This window comes from Parus major, chromosome 5, assembly GCF_001522545.3.
Source record: "Parus major isolate Abel chromosome 5, Parus_major1.1, whole genome shotgun sequence".
Lineage (NCBI taxonomy): Eukaryota > Metazoa > Chordata > Aves > Passeriformes > Paridae > Parus > Parus major.
This window is the reverse complement of record NC_031774.1, coordinates 12,632,366-12,651,111: the sequence shown is the minus strand read 5'-3', so window position 1 is coordinate 12,651,111 and position 18,746 is coordinate 12,632,366. Positions and strand designations below refer to the sequence as shown.

At 37.4% G+C, this 18,746-nt stretch overlaps 1 protein-coding gene across 5 annotated transcripts in view; it reads left to right on the top strand.

Moving 5' to 3' along the window:
- Positions 1-18,746, top strand: part of SOX6 (SRY-box transcription factor 6) — a 368,642-nt gene that overhangs the window by 81,242 nt on the left and 268,654 nt on the right. The window contains exon 1 of one of the 5 annotated variants that reach the window (XM_015629863.3): positions 16,643-16,786. The exons of the other annotated variants lie outside the window; for them this stretch is intronic. The gene's annotated coding sequence lies outside the window, so the exon portion shown is untranslated. Of the gene's footprint in view, positions 1-16,642; positions 16,787-18,746 lie in introns of those variants that run through there. 5 annotated transcript variants of the gene reach the window in all.

The following is an 18,746-nucleotide window of genomic DNA, read 5'->3' as shown; positions in this document are numbered from 1 at the left end:
TTTGAGGTGTGTTAGAAGAGGTATTTCTTGCTATGGAGTTCATGTGATCAGAATATTAACAATCATAATTTTTCTCTGATTATTTTTTCTTTTGTACTATCAAAAATTTGGGCTCATGTGAAAATAGAAAATTATTTTAGATAGGGGCAGTTAAATCACAAAAAAAATCATGGTGATAACTGGCTATTCCCATTATTTTTCTCACTCTTGGAACATTCTCCTGACCCAATGATTTAATCCTTTCGATTACCAGTCACTTTTCCCTTTCTTTTTCTTGGACCATCTCTCTGTTACTAAGACTAAATAAAACCCAAATGAACGTACATCTTGTGTTAAGAAGTTGCACATCGCTGCAGGGCCCTGAGAAGCTGCCTTGAAAGGCAGAAACTTAAAACTAATATCTGTATTGTAGAAAAAAAAACCAAAACATTTCAAATACTGAGTGACTGCTTCTGTTTCCTAAAATTAAGGAGCCTATAATCTCAGCACCATTAACAAGTGCTGTCATTCAGATACACAGTGTCTGGCTGATTTAAATAAAATGAAATGAAGATAGTTGTTTCTGGTCCCTTGGCTTCACTCATTGCCATAAACATATGCTCTGTGTCCCGCTTCTTTCCATCTTATTTATGACTTTAATTTGTTGTGTGGGCTGCGCTAGAAATTAAATTTAATACTATTCTCCAAGGGACCCTGTCATATAATAACATGGTAATTTCTGTGTATCCTTTTGAAAAATGAGGAAATTAATTCTTCCTGACATGTTCTAATTATTCCAGTGTGAACGGCAAATCCGTTTTTCCCAGCCCCTGAAGTGTTATAGGCAAATGGCTGCTGTTCAAAGCTGAGGTGCTAATGCTGACCAGCAGTGCGTTTAATTTGAAACATGAGCAGACACCTTTCAACACACCTTTGTAATATTGGAGTACTTTACAGAAATTAATTCACTACTTATTTGGCAGCTTAGCCTGGGGGTTGTAGTTTTTATTCATCAATACTATAGCCATGTTAGCACAATGTTTCCTGCTTCCTCCAGTGCACTGTGTCTGTGAAGCAAAATGCAGACTGAGAAAGGAGCAATGGTTTGTTTTAATATACAGATTTTTAACGTGGAGACACGGGTACCATAGAAGTGACAATTCTGTGTTGCGGTGTACTTACAGTTTGGAGAGAAGTACTATAAAGCCTTCAGTGGTTAACAGTTTCAATTGAAATTACAGGGAAGATATTATTTTAACCAACTTCCTGTGAAAGAGTTCTTCCACTCGAATGCTGGCCTCTGTTGTGACAATCCAATGCCTGCTTCCATTTCTGCTACATTGTTGAGTTCTAACTCAAACCAGAATGCATATGCTATAAATTTAGGATTCCATAATATACTTGGCATAGGTAGATTTTTGCCAAGGAGAAGGCAACAAATTATCAGTATAGGCGCTGAAACTCGCACAAGTGATTCTGGGCATTTATGACTTTTGATATATTGCCTTTGGGAATTTCTATTTTAGTGTGTTCATTTTGTGCAGGACTGCCAAGTGAAGTCCTTCAAGAGTCCCAGATTTGTAATACACAGATGTTGTCTTTGTTAAGTGTTCTTTCAGAATTCAGATGCGTGGAAGTATAAAAGAAATTTCAACTATTCCAAGAAACAGAATCTGACAGAAGGCACCAAGTGGAAGAGTCTGGAATAGTTAAGACTTCATTTACAGCTTTTCAGCCATAGATGCAAAGACGAAAGGATAGTTTTCAGACATGCTGTTGAAGAATGGGAATGAGGAATTGTCTTAAAAACTTTGCTGACTGTTTATCTACAGGAGAAATGTGGTAAAGTTTGTGGGGGGTTCAGTTAAGGCAGTCAGGGCATGAGGTCCATCAGGCTTGACCAAACCTGAAATCTGACAAAAGAGGGGGATGGATAGAAATAGCAGGTCTATGAGCGGTGAAAGGGAGTGGTGGTTGCCTGAAACCAGTGGAGAACAGTGAACAAAAGCTATCATCTAAGGCCAGAGAAGGTCAGATCAGGTTGAAGGTCTTTGAGTGGCGCAGTTGTGGTTAGACTAAGAGGACAGAAATTACATTTGAGGGGATCTTAGAATATAGAACAGATGTCAAAGTTAGAGTTTTTGAGAAAGCTTGTAAGTATTAAGGAGATCGAGGTAATTGGTTATTGAGTAAGTGGAATCATACAGGAACAAGGAGGTTTATTTTATGTCAATGCCACCAAATGCTATAGTAAAAAATATTCTTTTTACACATGGGAATAGTTTTTATTAACAAGACAAGGAGTGAGTGTTAGAGCAATTATTAAAATTACTGGACAACATCTCAGTATGAAATTTTTTATACAATTCCTTTCTGTAATAAGTAAGTAACTCAAAAATGTGTTCTTCTCACTCTGAGTTGTTCTTTACATTGACATATATTTGACCCGAGAATGAGAGGAAAAATTTTAGATACTACTTTCATCAAGAGAGGTTTTTAAGAATAGTTGAAATTTCTTTCTGACCAATTCATAAGAAGTTTGAATTTCTTGAGGAGATCCTTTAAGTGATATACTGTCATAAATGCTCCATGCATTCTTGTTCAACAGACTTCATTCAAGGAGGCTCAGAGTGAAATCTAAATAGTTTGGCTACTGGATCTAGTTTTAATTTGAAAAAGTAAATTTTGACATTAGGGTTTTCATTATAAAGGCTAAGCTCTCCCTTTGGAACCCTGCAAAGGAGGGAGAAATTACTTCCAAAAGGCTGGCAATCTTGTGAATAACTCCAGTGGTAAAATATGTAAGTGCCTGAATAACAAAATGCCAGGAGGGCATGGCCCCATCAGGGAAAAAAAAAAAAAAAAGGCATATAAACTTAGGTTTTCTTTCTGGTCACTCAGCATTCGGTCAAGCCCGTGACCCACTGGGATTTATTTTGTTACCTAAAAATTAGTAGGGAAAGGGCAGAAAACATAAGGTAAAACAATGCATGCAGAAGCATCAAAGGAGTGTTCCTGACTCTGCAGAGCCAGTGTGTGCACAGCAGCCACAGCTACCAGAAGGGACATTGACTGAGTTTTCCAGAGTGTTACTGCTCTAAAGGAGCAGTAAGGTTTAAAAGAGCTGAATGCCTAAAGGGGCTGAATGTGAAGGTGCCTTATTTTTCTGGTGTCTCTCCAGAACTGGAGAGATCTCCTGGATGCTGGGAGATCTTGCAGTGCCACCTGGATCTCTTCTTCCCACACCCTGCCTCTGTGTAGCTGCTGCAAGCATGGCTGTGGAAGCTGTGGCCAGCTGTCTGAGATCTCCTAACATCTGTTGCTTCCTGAAAGCCTAGTTCAGATTCCGTTCTATACACCAGGATTAGCCACATTACTCATCATTCACTGTACTCTCTGTGTTATTCTCTACATCTTCACCAAGGCTTCAAGGCTTTAAACGCTAATGGTTCTGCAATAGTACATTTACTAGTGACTAGAGAGGATGGTAAAAGGGATAATATAAACAAATTTATTTTTTCTTTGTCCACCATCACAGCAGTAATACCCATCTCTGAGCAGAACTTCAGAATAAAAAGCCTCATAATTCAGGTAGTGTTTAGTGCCTTCGTTGCTCTGTGTTCATACCCATCACTCTGTCACAATGTTTTTCAGTCATGTTTCCCTGATATTTCCCTGAAGATGAAGTTTGTGGAAAAATTCAGATTGAAAGGGATCTCTTGTCCAGCCTCCTGCTCACAGTAGGGTCATATGTGAGGTCTGAGAGGTTACTCAGGGCTTTATCCAGATGGGTTTTGCCAAAACTCCAAAGGTACAGTCACTACAACCTCCCTGGACAACTTTTCCCATTACTCATCTCTCCTAAGGTTTTCTTGTCTGCTTAGAAGAGGAACACAACTGGTTATCTAGGTGGTAATGTATGATAGGTCTTTTAAAAATGGGTTGCCTTAGTGACCAACAATACACAGCAACTTCTCTGCTGTCCTTTCTGCCTTACCTTTTTTCATTTGATATCTCTAGGTAAAGTCGATGTAATCTCTCTCTCTCTCTAACTGAGATCTCCTCTTTGTGGGGAAACTCCTCAACTCAAATTTTGCAGTAACCATTTTGACTCCACTTAAAGTGTATGCTATTAAATGTAAAAAAGGCAAGTTAAGTTCCAACAGTGAGCACCAGATATTTAACAACAAAACAGCTTTTGTGTGGTGCAGTTGAAAGCCCGTGAAGGATGATTTTCTTCCTACTACACTTCATGGTAAGGCTTTCAGAACTGAATTACACACAAAAAATGTTTGTGTTTGGCCTGGGCTCATGACCTTCAGTTTTTGAGCCCTCTTCTTTCCCTGTTCTAGTAAATGCTGATTTCATAATTTGTTAGGGTTTTTTTGGTTGCTTTTTTTTATTGCCCCCACTCCTGGGATTGGATTGCAAAAGAAAGATTTAATTAGAAAATGGAACCTGTCATTGCAAAGGCCTCTGATTTGAACTCAACCAAGTAAATAATAGCATGTATTGGTTACATTTTGACAACTAGAGTCTCTGTGTTATGTTAGCTCATGGTTTAGATCCCCAGGGGTGTCCACAGGACCCACAGGTACCAGCATCGCCTGATGGCTTTTTGGCAGCTTCAGGGATCGTATGAGGCTTGAAATGGAAATGGAACCTGATCTATCTGTCCACTGCTGACGCTGGCTCCTTCTGGGTCAGGGTCAATGCGGACTGGTGGGGCAATGTGAAGAGGCCAGTGTGGCCGGTGGCATGCCTCTTCTCAGGATAAATGGAGCCCTTTCAGTTTCAGAGGCCATCAACCTGGCGTGAGCAATAAATTTACTTGTGGGCAGAAAACAGAAAAGAAAGCAAGACTACCACATCTGTGTTGAAAGGTCTCTTGTTCATCAGAAGAAGGAAGCAATGTAGGAAATAGAGGAGGCAAGGTCTGAATAATTGCTTTTTCTGGGCTAGAAATGCAGTAACTTCTCTAGCAGATGAATGAAGAGTTGTTTGTTGCTTTCCCCCCACCCCCCCTAATTATCTTGAGTTCATTGTAGATATTTTCTATGGCAAACCTTTTTTCTGTTTATCCAAGAGACATCACTGACTGAATAATCAATAAGCCTTTTTCTCCTTCGTCTATTCAAGCATAAGACTGGGAGTATTGAGTGAAAGAAGAGGGGGTTACCATCACAAATATTTTAGAACAATTTGCAGTCTTTCTTTACTGGGTAGTTGAGGGGAAAATTCTTGGAGGTTTTCTGATATTCTCTTAGTGATTACTACTTTTGATATAGGTTTATTAAAATATATACTTTATAGAACTAAGGTACCCAAAACATTAGTACTGAGATATCAGAATTAAAATTGATATATTCTAAGACATTAAGTATGTACTCATCCCTTGCTTTTTCCTCTGTTCCTTAGTTATGTCCCTTCTTCTTTATTCTACCAGGAGGTCTAGATTCCTCCTGTCTTTTTATTTGATTTGTTTCATTATTTAAATAGATAGAAGGGATTAATTAAAAAAATTGGACAAAAAAAGTCCGATAGCAGCTTGAATTTGAGTGGTTTTTTTCTTTACAAATAAATTTACAAATTTTAACAATGTTGCAAATTCTAGAGCTGCTCTTATTCTTAAGTCCATCCTTACGTTACATTGGCAGATATTGCAAGAAGAGAAGCTAAAACGTAGAAAACTTAAATAGAAATTTTTTTGGTTTTTGAGAGACCATTGAGAGATTTTTAAGCAGCTCTCATTTTTCCTATCACTTCAGTCACTGCAGCTTTCTTTTCCCAAGTATTATTTAAAGTAATACTGGCATTTTATTCTGTGAAAAACTATGCATGTTTTGCATGCTTTCTGTATAAAAGTGTCTTGCATACAAAGTTAAAAAAATCAGATGGAAGTAGAAACATTACTTGCTACTTGGCAAGCTGCTTTTTTCTCTTGCAGCAAGACACACAAGTGGATGCACTGGCATTCATGATGTACTGCTTTTCCTAACTTCTGTCTTGGTTCTGAGAGCTTCAGTTCCCCTGTTTTCATGGTCACTGTGATGCCCAGTCTGACATTGATTTTAGCAGGCTTGTGCTGCACCTGCTGCAACTTTGCATTGCCCAGTACCTGCCTCTGGATGCCCAGGTGCCCTTTCTCCTCATGTAGCCTTGATGTCCACAGCTCACCTGTCCCTAAAATTAAATTGGTTTTGCATTATTTCACTTTGGTCACTGAGCCATACTCTTCCCTGAGTCTGGGAGGGCATGGCCTTTCCATTAATTCTGTATCGTATAATGCTGTGTTATTTTTCTGCAACCCCGACCTTACTGATGATTGAATATGCTGAAGATGCTTTCAAAACCTCTGAAATAGGACAAACATTCTCTTTGAAATTATGCAGTAGAAGTATGAGCTGCAGAATACATTACTTTTTAGATCATATTTATTTGCCGAATGGATAGTGCAGAAGTGACTTCACATTTCACATTGTTGATTTAAAAGCACACTCCTCTTGCAAAGAACTAAACAGTCACATGGAGTTCATTGAGTTAGTGTGGCAAGAGGTATAAAGTAGGCAGAATAGATGTAAAAGTGTTAGGCAAGGGTTCATAACACTATGGCAAAACCCTATTAATCTTCCACCTACCTTGTTGTTAGAGAATAACTTGTTCCACCATTTCTGAGAGAACTTTATCTTGCTGAAATAATTTTATAGCTTACTAAAATTATCCTAACAGAAATGATTGTCAGAATACATTGGATGAATGCTTATGGTTATTAGTGTTTATTGTTACTGATAAAAAATAAGTTAATATAGAAGCTGGTCTAATAGCATGAGAAATTCAGGGAAACTCAGTTTGGTCCTGACCCAAGCTAGGACTGGATAAGGCTGGTGCTAGGGAAGGCCTTACAGATTGTCTTTATTGGCCTTTGCCTGGCTTAGTCTGCTCTTCAGAAGCATGTCACAAAGGGAAAGGGGAAGTCGGGGAGAGAAAGCTGTCCATGGCTCTTTATTCCGCAAGCTGCCCCAGTCTCAATGCCCTTTCTGCTTGTCAGCTACAGTGTGGGAGAAAAGTGGTGCTGATCCCACGTGAGTTAGAGCCCAAGATCACATTTTGAATCAATAATGTACAGGAAATTTGATGCTCTTTAAAATCCAACTGAGACATAGATAGCAATGCTTTTGATAAACATTACTGAATTTTGCCATTTTACATTTGTGTGCATGTGCACACACACCTGAGAATGTGCCCTGCATCAATTTGTGACCCTTTGGAAACATGTCAGTAATAACAAGGTCACAATAAAACAATTTGCTTTGTAAGTAATAACAAGGTCATGGTAAAACAAGTTGCTTAAACAGCACAGCAGTGAGGTATTAGGATGTGTGTAGTATACACCTGAAGTGAAACTGCTCACAAAGATGTGGGAACATGAATTAAACATCATGTACATAGAGGAGTAACTTTAGGGAGAGTATATGTGACACTGTTACAGGATTTGTTTAGCTTTGGAAATGTCTATATTTGAATTGGCAGAAATTGTGCAGAAATCTCCCAAACAAGTAACCTAGTCAAGAGCAATAACCTAAAAGTAAGTAGGAGGACTGTAGAATAACATGATTGTTTAGTTAATGTAGTTTTTAGTATAAATAGAGTTTCAACTCAGCATGACTTTAATGCTGACCCTCCCAGCACATGAAAAAAAAATAAAATATTAACACTTGAAACTAACAGCATGTTAGCAGCTAATTCGTGCATTATTTCAGTATCATTCATAAATTACTTTTGAATCCTTTGACTTAAGAAAAAGAAAATCCCACAAATCCTACTTTTGGTCAAAGCATAAGACCATAATTAACTCGGCATGTGCTTTTGAATTAAGAACACAGTGTTCTGAGCTTTCTTAAAAAGCTTTTAAAAATGTTGGGGGAATACTTTCATAGAGCCTTATTGACTGAGTGGAGTTTAAGATTTGTCAGATATGAAGTGATGTTAATTAAATATTGTTATTCCTTTCTGTCAATCAAGGAAGGTTAAGCTTTTTTTGTTACTTGAACAAAATGGGAAGTGAAACAGGTGAAAATATATAAAACAGCTGTGAGGAAAACAGGAGGAATAACATAGTAGGAATTTAATTAGTCAGAATTTATGGGGGATGCAGGAGGTTTAGGTGCTAATTCCAAAGCATTGCATTTTTTTCAGTACTAATACCACTGGAATATTTTTCGACTTTTTGGCTAGGTATCATTTGCTTAATGACTGTAGAAAATAAATGTAGTGGCAGAAAGCCAGTTGTTGACACATACATATGCTTTACTTAAAGTCATATTTGCAAACTGATGTTCAATATGGCTGTCGCTGAAACCTTCTTTTATTAAACCAGAATGTTGTTAATCAGAATCCCATTCAATGACACTTTAGCTCTTTCAGATGCTACGGGTATATTTTTAAGCCAAGTTAGATATTTTTTGTATTAGATATTTAAGTATTTCTGATAATGTCTTCCCAAACTGCGAATTTTAAGATGATTCATGCTTATATCCTTTTATTTCTGTCAATGTGCCTAAGCCTATGGGTGTGTAATAGGTGGAAGAACATCTCCAGGACAAAGCTTTCTAGAATTTTCCTTACTGGAAAAAAAATTAAAATTGGAGTCTAATTACACATCTTGAAATGCTGGTAATTAAAATCCATCAACAAACATTGTATCTTCTATATAACTATTGCAATTGACAGTTTTAAGGACAAAATTAAGAAACAGCTGCAGACCTATATAATAATAGCTAAGTTATATTATTTAATGAATGTATTAGTCTTGGACAATGTATTATTGCTGTCAATATTCAAACCTTTGAAGGTATGAAAAGCATACAGGAATATGTGTGGAGCTTACTTTACAGTTTCTTCTTGTTTTCTGCTTAATGAGGGAGAAACTTCTGTTTCTCCTGAAATTCTGAACAGAATTCAGTCAGTGTGAGAAATTCAGGAAATTCTGCTTCTTAATCTTTTGTTTCCAGGCTCATCATATTTTCTTGTGAGTCTTTGGAAACATTTTGGCCCACACTGACCTAGAATCGTGAAAGGTTGCTTCAAGAATTCCAATGCTTTTGAAATTGTGTAGGTGCTGGGGTAATATTTCATGAAACTAATCTCTTCTTTGGAATATTGTCAAATCTGTGGCAAAATGATGCCTGTAGCTAGTTTTTTTAACTTTGTCTTGGATAACTGAGGAAATATGGGTGCTTTAAACTAGAATTCTAGTTACTAAGGAAAACCCAAACAAGTATAAAATCCCCCCAGTTTTAATATTATGTGTCATAAAGCAGTTTAATTTGCACTGCAAATGTCATGTTTTAAATATTCAGTATGTATTTTTATTATTTGGGTATATTTTTTCCCTAGTACAGTTTTTAAAGTTTTCTTTACCTGAGCAATGTGAGTGCTGTGAGCTGCCTGACCAAACCTTGTAGGCTGAACTGTTGAGTTTAAGTGAACACATATCTACAGGCTGAATAAAAGAGCCAGGCTTTTCAAGTGAAGAGCTCTGATGGACTGGGTAGAAAGGGACATATGGTATGTACTGAGCATTGGCACTTTGGCTTGATTTTGCATATAATTAGGGTTTTTTTTAATCATAAACTTCCCTTTCTCCATGTTGTACAGTCAGGTAAAATTATGAAGTATTCTAGTTTTGTTCTTTTATTAAACAAAAACCCCCAAAATATTACTATCCTTGAGCATTCGTAAGTGCTTTGAGTTTTAGAACTAGGAATTCTGCATTTCCCCTTTGGATTGGAAGTATCACAGTGTTAAATGCAGCATCTCTAGCACTTCAGAAAATCTGTGAGAGGACAAAACTCCTCAGACCTGGAGACTTTTTTTCCATAGTACAAGGTATCACCAATTAGCAATTAAATTAATTGATTTGCCCTGCATTAGCTATTTGTTTTGCTACTGACTGGTAAATAATGTACTACAAATCTTTGAAAAAGTCTGTTACACTTTGATCTGCAAGTATTTTATTAACAGAGACTATAAACCACGAGTGGCTCAGTTGTGGGTGGCTTTTTCATGCTTATTTTGATGATATGGCAGTATCTTGGGATGACATACTGTAGTGAGTGAGGATAAATATGTGTTGCCAAGGTCTAAACAGCAGCAATATGGAAGTAATTCAGCAGTCAGTTTCACTCAAAGTTTAAAATCTGTGCTGTATTAGAGGTATGCATAGAAGCTGTGTTAATTGCTAGCTTGTTTTCCATATGGTTCTGTTTTAATGGAGCACATTTGTTGCAGATGGTTGGAAAGTGGGTTGGACAGTGCCTAAACTGGCTATGACTAATTCATACAGTGATTATACTATACTTTAATGTTTAACAGTCCCCTTTGTAAACTTCTTTCATTCACAGTTCCCTTGCCATTGAAATGTGGTCCAAGATAGCTGAAAAGTATTCTTCTTTATTTAAACTTGGCCTTAGAGGAGTGCAAGAACACAGGGAGTGTAGACATCTTTTCCCTGATTCAAAACCACAAATTCAGAACCACACCCCAAACTTGGTTCTTCAGATGGGTTATCTCCATTATTATTATGGTTTGGTGTGCGCATTTTGCTGAGGTAATGGTCTCTAAGAAGAGCCACTTGAGGAATTGAAGTGATCTTAATAAATGCTAAAACTGGCTTTGTTCACACCACAGTGCTTTTACCTCTTCACTGGGTTGCAAGTAGGTGTAGACATTTTGGATACCAACAGCCATTTCTTGTTTGAAAGTTTTAAAATTGCTAACTTGGACTTGAGGACACTGAAAATTCGCAGTGTTGAGCTGAAACTGAAGAAACAACTGCAGCAATAGGACTATGGAATCATTAAGGATGATGTTGTAGATCAACTTAATGATGACACATATGACGGGAGTCTTTCATATACTAATGTGGTATTTTAAAGGATCTTGTATGAATGAATACTTGCTAAATCCAGAGAGGAAATTAAAATATAGAACCATTGTTGTAGTTGATTCTTATTTGGATCTCTTGTGACAAAGCTTGCACATTGACTTTCCCTTTGCTGAGGACTACAGTGAATGTCAGAGTCAAGCTCAAGTCAATGGTTCTTTGTAGAGGAGAAAAGAGCTCTATGGTTCAGTGGGTTTCTCTACCATTTATACTGTTGTTTTCTCACATTGTCACTAAAATATTCTCTTTGTTATCTGAATGGGACATCTGCTGACTGGCTTAGCTCTCTTTACCTGATTGTGTGAAAAGTCTTGGTAAAATCTGTGAGGCCTTGGAGGCTCAGCAACCTGCTAAGTGCTATAGAGCCTGAAAGACATTATGTCCTTGGACTAACTTGTCTCTTCTACTTACAGCTGTATGTGATAGATAAAAAAACCAAACCCTTACGTATAAAAGAGTGGGTTGAATGTAATTTTAATACACTTGTGGACATGTTAATGAGTAGCTGGTTTTTCTTACCTGAAAGTATATAGAAGTCCATATAAATAAGGTATATTTTATAGAAAGGCAGAAAAATAGAGCAGGCAAGCTTTAAAAGAAAGCGTTTTTCTCTGGCTCTATCACAAACCTGCTCAATTGGAATTGATAATTTGTTTGAAGTGGTTGGAAATCCACTTAGTATGGCTAACAACGTAGAATAATGCAGACAGTTTGGCAGTTAGCACTAGGATGTCTAAACCACAGCTTTGATGCAATAATACTATAACTTGAAGATTTACCTAATTTATAATTTTTCCCAAAGCTCTCGCCCGCTCTGTGCCGCTGCTTGGCACGGTGATTTGTCTGTGCTATCTGGAGTTTAGTTTCAAACACGTTTGCGTTTGATTGGTGTTTTTAGATTTTGATAGCTGCTAGTTCCTCTCCACAGAAGTAACCTTTTAAAATGTCAGTTTTAATGTACAAATTTTATGAGAATAAAAAGACTTTTAAAAATACTAATTTTAGACCTCTCACTGCTGAGCTGGTAGTCAGCTGCTGTTGTCTCAGGCTGAGTCTTGGAAAATTAAGTCAGAGCTCACTATAATAAAATGTGTACTCTGGACTTCATGCGGAGAAAAAAAACCAACACTTTTCTTTTAAATTATTTTTCTGTAACTCCTGTGCAACAGCCAAAGTAATCTTCTGTCCTTTTACTTGTTGGTATTTACCCTCTTTCCAGCCATCTTTCTGTCTCTCTGTGTCTACCATGTGCTGGATTTCCTGCAAGTGGGAATTCCCCTCCTCTTAGGCGTTAGTTCTTCCTAAGAGGAGAAATATCAGGTGCACAAAATTTCATCTTGTAGCCTGTAACAGAAAAGCCTTACAAGTTAGACTGCCTGACTTATCAAACATCATGTAAAAATATGATTTAAAACATTTTCCCCCGAAGATGACACAATATTTAATTGCTGCTAAAAGATATGATAATTTTCTGTAATCTTAATTGCTGCAGCTATTCTTCTAATTTGTCATATGGGCTAGGTTGCTATGTCATATGCTTCATAAGAGAGGTGACGCTGAAATTCAAAAAGAAGGGAAGCTTAAGCTTTTCCCCCTACTTTCAGTGTCTCTTGTTCTAAATCAGAAAAGCACCATTTGTTTTGGCTTTGGGGAGCTGTGTGTTCAAGCTCACAGCTGAAGGTATGGTGCTGCAATGATGGTCACCAGTGATGGGAAGGGAGAGTATAATGATTTAAAAAAAGCCCAACAAAAACGACCCCATATAAAACCCCCTCGGGATTAAAGGCAAACACTTCATTCTTTCCCTTCTCAAAGCTACTGTATAAATCGTGCACACAGATGAAAGAATTACAGAAGGGAATATGTTCAGATTTTAAATATCAACAAGATATACTAGGTTGTGGTATTACCGCATCGCACTAAAATGTTGCCCTAAAGAGGAATAAAATATTATTTTTTTTTGCTAGTTATAGAAAAACACATAAATGTAATAATATTTTAACTATAGTTTGTATAGCTCTCGCCCATTTAAACACTATGCAAATCTTCCCTACTGCAGGGCAGACAACTGCGAGACTATAATGTGTGGTATAGCAGGCATCCACCATAAATTTGATACTCATACTCGCGAGTCCTTCATATTTCATACAAAGAATCAGGGAGAATAAAAACAGAAGAAAAAGAGCACTGAGTGGAGTTATGAAATATCCATGTGTAAAAAAAAAAATGAAGAAAGATTACCTTGGTCTCTTACACTTGCTTGTGCTAAAACTGTGATGCCAAATGCTGATCAGATGCAGTGAGTTATAGTGGAATGTGGGGATATTATGAAATCAGGATTCCTTTCAGATGTACGCCATTATTTTTGAAGTCCTATTAATTCCCCATATGTTCTGGCTAATGAAATAAGGAAAGGACTCTTTTAATGGGGGCGAGATGAGACTTTACTGTTCAGCTTGTACATGTTAAGCAGCTGGACTGATGGGCCACTGTTTAGAGAAACATGGGTGGCAGGCTATTCTAAAAGAAAATGAAAAAACATTTGTGTAACTGCATGGCAACACAAATATTATACCAAGTGAAGGCTGACTGTGTATGACATGTTATGACAAAACGTGCAGGCTTGAAGGGAAAAATATAAAGCAAAATGCTGTCTTTCTAGGATTCAAGATATTCACTCTATGTGGGAGTACCTTAAACCTTGCTACAAATTTATGCATTTAACTCTTTAAATTCTCACATCCCTTTTCTAATTTGAAGAGGATTGTTGGAAGGAAGTGCTTGCCAAAGTTTCCCATCAAATACAGATGCTAGGCAGAAGTTCCTGCAGTTTTGTAGGGAGATCCTGGGCTCACCAAAGCTGTTGCCATTCTCATTCTCTCATTTCTGCTGCCTCCTCCTTTGCTGAGGCATCTGTTCGCTGAGGCTGTTCACATGCAGTCCTTACTCTGTTCTGAATCTTGTGGTGTCCTCTTTTAGGTACCAAGCAGAGAAACACCATTGTATTTCCATCTGCTCTAAGTGGTGAGCTTTGAAAGAAATCTAATGATTTTGCTTAAATGTAACTATACACGTGTGTATATAGACCTACATATGTATATATTTGTATACACACATGCATAGGTGCACACACACACACACACACGCACATGCACACACATACATATACAAATCATAGAAACCCATTTGGGATAATCATATTTTTCACAAATGTTGAAGAAACCAGGTAGTTGTACAGTTCCTTCTCTGTGGTTACCAGCAAAACTTTTATAGATGTGTTAAGTTAGCTTGGTGGAATGTGAAATTGATTACAGTAATTAGAAAATATAGGTGGTTTTACTTATTTAAGCATCACTCTGCTTACTGAACTGCTTTAGTTTCCGTATGATAGTTTCCAGCTGCATTGGAATAGGCGTTTCATAAAGGTTTAGATATACCCCAAAATATTAATATGTACCAAAACGGACACTTTCATAATCTATTACCCTAAGCTTTTTCACAGTGAGTTATAAAAGAGTCTCTGTGTTGTGGTTTCACTTTCTATATAGGTTATATTTTATTTTCCACTCTTTAGAAAGGAAAGTTTTAAAACTGATAATTATATGGGCAGAAAAAAAAAAGAGTGCTCGAAGACTGGATGGTGCGTATCATAAAGCTGCAACAGGTGAATCTTTTGAGGGGTTTAATGTGTGAAACTTTGATATTTGGGACTTTGAGAAGTGTAGTGAAAATGCCCGTTTGCAGCACCTTCCAGGCCTGAAACACTGTGTGGCACAGCTTCAGAAAGATTTGTCAGCCTGAAAGCTGATGCAGCTGGAGCAGGATTTCAGTCTGAACCTTAGACAGATATGGACAGGATATATCAAATAAACATAGTGCACTCACTGTCCTGGCTTGATTAATTTGTCTGTTCTGATTCACTTTGTAATAAAACAATGCAGAGGTACAACTGGCTACCCACTACAATTGGGTATTGAAAGCTCCAACCTTAGAGAAAAAAAATTACACACAGAATCACACAGACAATCACTAGGTTGGAAGAGACCTTCAAGATCATTGAGTCGAACCCATGCAATTAAAACCAAGCAACCCCACAAACTTTTATGTTAATTTATTTGGCTTCATTTTGAAGTGATCCCTGTTTCATTCTGCTTAGGGGTTCAGATTCTCTCATTCCTCCTTGTTCACAGGAGATCTGAAAGCAGTAGCAAAAGGTGATTTATTAAGATGTTGTTAAGATGTTTTACACAAAGGTAAACCCAGGCATAAAGAAGTAAATAGCATGCCAGATGCTGAGTCAAAACTAGGCCTTGCTCTTTTGTGTACTTCCTTCACCAGACAATATTGATTGGGAAATTTTGACTAGTGGGAAAATTGTAGGCCAAATGTTAAAATTTGCCTGGTGAATAATTTTATGAGGAGATATTGAAGTTCACCATATGGCTATCTTGTGGGTGTAAGTCTGACACTGTAATTGTATATGCATGGTGGTTTCTGTCTCTAAGCTGTGCTGGCCTCAACAGCAAACTGAAATCCCTTAACAGTTTCTTTTTATATATATATACATATACACATATACAATAGGAAATTATTTATCAAATTCATTTCGGACACTCACTGTAAAATCACCAATGAATTGAATAGATCAGTATTCTTTTGTAGAAGCAAAAAGAAGAAGTTTGGAGTATAATAGCCTTATCATTTGTTGAAATCAAGTGAAAATAACAAGAAAGGATGGAGTTGAGTGTGTGATTTTTTTTCTTCCATAATTTACCTTGTTTATCCTCAGCACTTAAAAAATTAGCAGATATAAAAATATGAAGTCTCCAATTGTGAAGAAAGTTTAACACATTGGGTGAGAGGTTCAGTGGTAATTCAGGGGTAAAAAACCCAATTTATATAGTACCAAAACCAAATAAGAAATTTGTAAAGGATTTGAGCAATGTTTCGTGCATTGTGTCACAACTCAGATGGGAATGGAGTTCTGGAGTGAGGTGTGATATCTAGGACTGCAAAAGAGTGAAACAGTAAAAAGAAGTTCTAGTGGTAAATGTGGCAATCTGGCTTGAATTCAGATATCTAAATTGCTTGGTCCTGTAGTTAGGGCTGAAAGAGAGCTGGTTTGTATGGCCCAGACGCAGTGTTTTGGAAATTCAAGGAGTAGACAGTTCTGCTTTCTCTCAACTCACAGACACAAAAAGCTGTACTATATGATAGATAATATGTTATATGATATATTATATATAAATAGAGTGATGCCAGTATGGACTGACCAGGTAGATCAGGATACAGAGTACCTGTCGAGAAGAACACATGGAAAAAGCTGAAGGAGGTTGTGCATAATGGGGAAAACTCTGAGAGCAGCTGCTGATGTTCAGAGATAAGAACCATTCTTCCTTCACAGTATGTGAAAATAGAGAAAATTCCTATTCTGTGCAAGCTGTTAATTTGGACAAGAGAATCTGGTTCCATCGTGACTGTTATATAGATTCCATTATGTAAATGTTTTTCCATACTGTCCAGGTTGAATTATGTAGATATATATAAATATATGTAACCACATACTAATCTAGGGGGCTACTTGAGGAAAGAGACATAACAGGAGCTCACTTCCCTCTTCTTCCTCTCTTTGGATCAAATCTCCTTACATATGATACATGAAATTTCAATGACTTGACAATGTTTTTTTTTTTTCCCAGAGGTATGTTTTATTCTACTGTCCATCATCCCAGAGCATACTGAGACTTTTGCTCAGCTGTATGAAAATGATGCTGGAAAAGTGAGGAAGCAGATTCTCTTTGCTCAGTGTTGGCTTTCAGAGCTCCCAGGGTCAATGTGACAGAGCACTGTAGTTACTCAGAGGTACAGTTTAATGGACCCAGTTGAATTTGTGATGTGTTCAAAGCTAATCAGGACCTTGTTCTGTACCAAAGCAGCAGGACTGTGTAGTATTTGTCTGCTTTACCAGTATATCTACTGTACTATGCCTCTAGCTGCTGCTGTGACAACCTGACTCTTGTCAGGCTCCTGCACTGGATTCTTGGATGACCGCTGTTTTTTAACACGTTTTTCTGCATAACACATGGATATTCAACAAAAAACACTGGACATGAAGTACTGTATTCATGGAGGCACAGACTGTACCTGGACAGCTCTATAGCTGCTAAATGGGAAATGATGCAGATAATTTGCTATCTAAGCAGCTCTGATCTTAAAGCGTGAATTCATACTCTGTGTAGGGTACTAATGCAGATTTTATTACTTACTCACTAAAAGAGTGTTGGCATACTTGATATATTTTAAGGAACAAATAGAACTTTTGGGAAACAGTGTACTTGCGTTGTGCATATCAATGCAGTAGCCTTACCAAGATGCCTCTAAAACACACAGTTAAGCTGAATTCTACAAAGGAAAATAATGAGAATTTCCTGACTGTGAGTTGTAAAGGATAGAGCCACCTATCACTATGCACAAAGTCTGTTTTTCATTTGATGTTAGCTCTTTTTCTTTTCTTTAAAAATAAATTTAGCAGTGTGTTTTCGTCTCACAGAGGTGGTTTTATTCAGGAAAAAATAACAACCAAACGGCAGCCAAAGAACACTAGTGGATGATACATGTGTCTGTGGAAACAGGTTCATGTATCTTAAGATGTGATTATCTTGGCTGAACAGAAGTTTAAACAAATAAATAAATGGTAGTACTGGGTGATGACATATCAAAGTTGTAGAAGACTACTGTGAAGTTCAGGCTATTTCTAACCACATTGAATATAACTATGTATCTAATTTTTTTAAGATTTTGTTTGCCACTTTTTAACAGCACAGGTATTTGAGCGTTAAGTAAATTGAATTTTCCATCTTTGCAAAAAAATGTAGTTTCATTTTTAATGTAGCTCATGTAAGTGGCTTTCATGTTAATATTTTCCAAGGCAAGTTGTCCTTCTTTTTCAGGATTGGGAATACATGGTAAGGGTGCATAGTGGCAAAAATATGGCAGAATGTGTATAAAAAGAATACAAGAAACACAGCGTGTTGACACATAGGTTTAAGATTATAATATATAAAGGACCATGCATACAGTTTAATTTGCCTAACCTGGTCACTTGATAATTTATCTGGAGAGGAATCGGATTGTGTTTTTCATTGAGAAGCAATTTTGGGAACACTGGGATTTGAATTCACACAGTAAATTCCCTCCAGGCTGATAAACTTGTAAGTAAAATATAATTCAACAAAGGATTAAAAATTACTGAAAAGACATTTTGCTGTAATTTTTTGTCCCTTAATGGTCAGGGTTCCCTTGAGAAAGACAGGAGATTTCTGGGAATGAGCAGACATCAAGGCCAGCATAGCTGTTCAATATCTTATCCAACTTCCTACTACTATGACCTCTGAGGAACGCTGTCAACGCTGTGCTGGTATGTCTGGAAGGGCTTGGGCCATGATCTTTGTGGTGAAGATGTCAAGTTACAGAGAAAGTAGTTTTTCCCTCAACTGTTGGTGAAAATCAGGTTAAGTGGGGTTAATCTTGACTAGTAATGATTCTGGCCTTACCAGGATGGTATTATTTGTGGTGCTGAACAGCTGCCTCTGCTGCTGCTGTTTGGACCCAGTGTTGGCACTGGAGGCAAAGCTTTGCTTCTTTGTTGGTATCAGGTTGTGCTCCTCTGGGGGCTGGGTGACATTTTGGCTTGCCAGAGATGTGGACTGCATGGCACGAGGGGGATTGGGACTGTGTACAGTTTTGGTGGTGCAGAAGACTAATGAATATTTCTGCAGTTTAGAAAAAAGGAAGTTACTTAAAGCCTCATTTTGTCACTGGA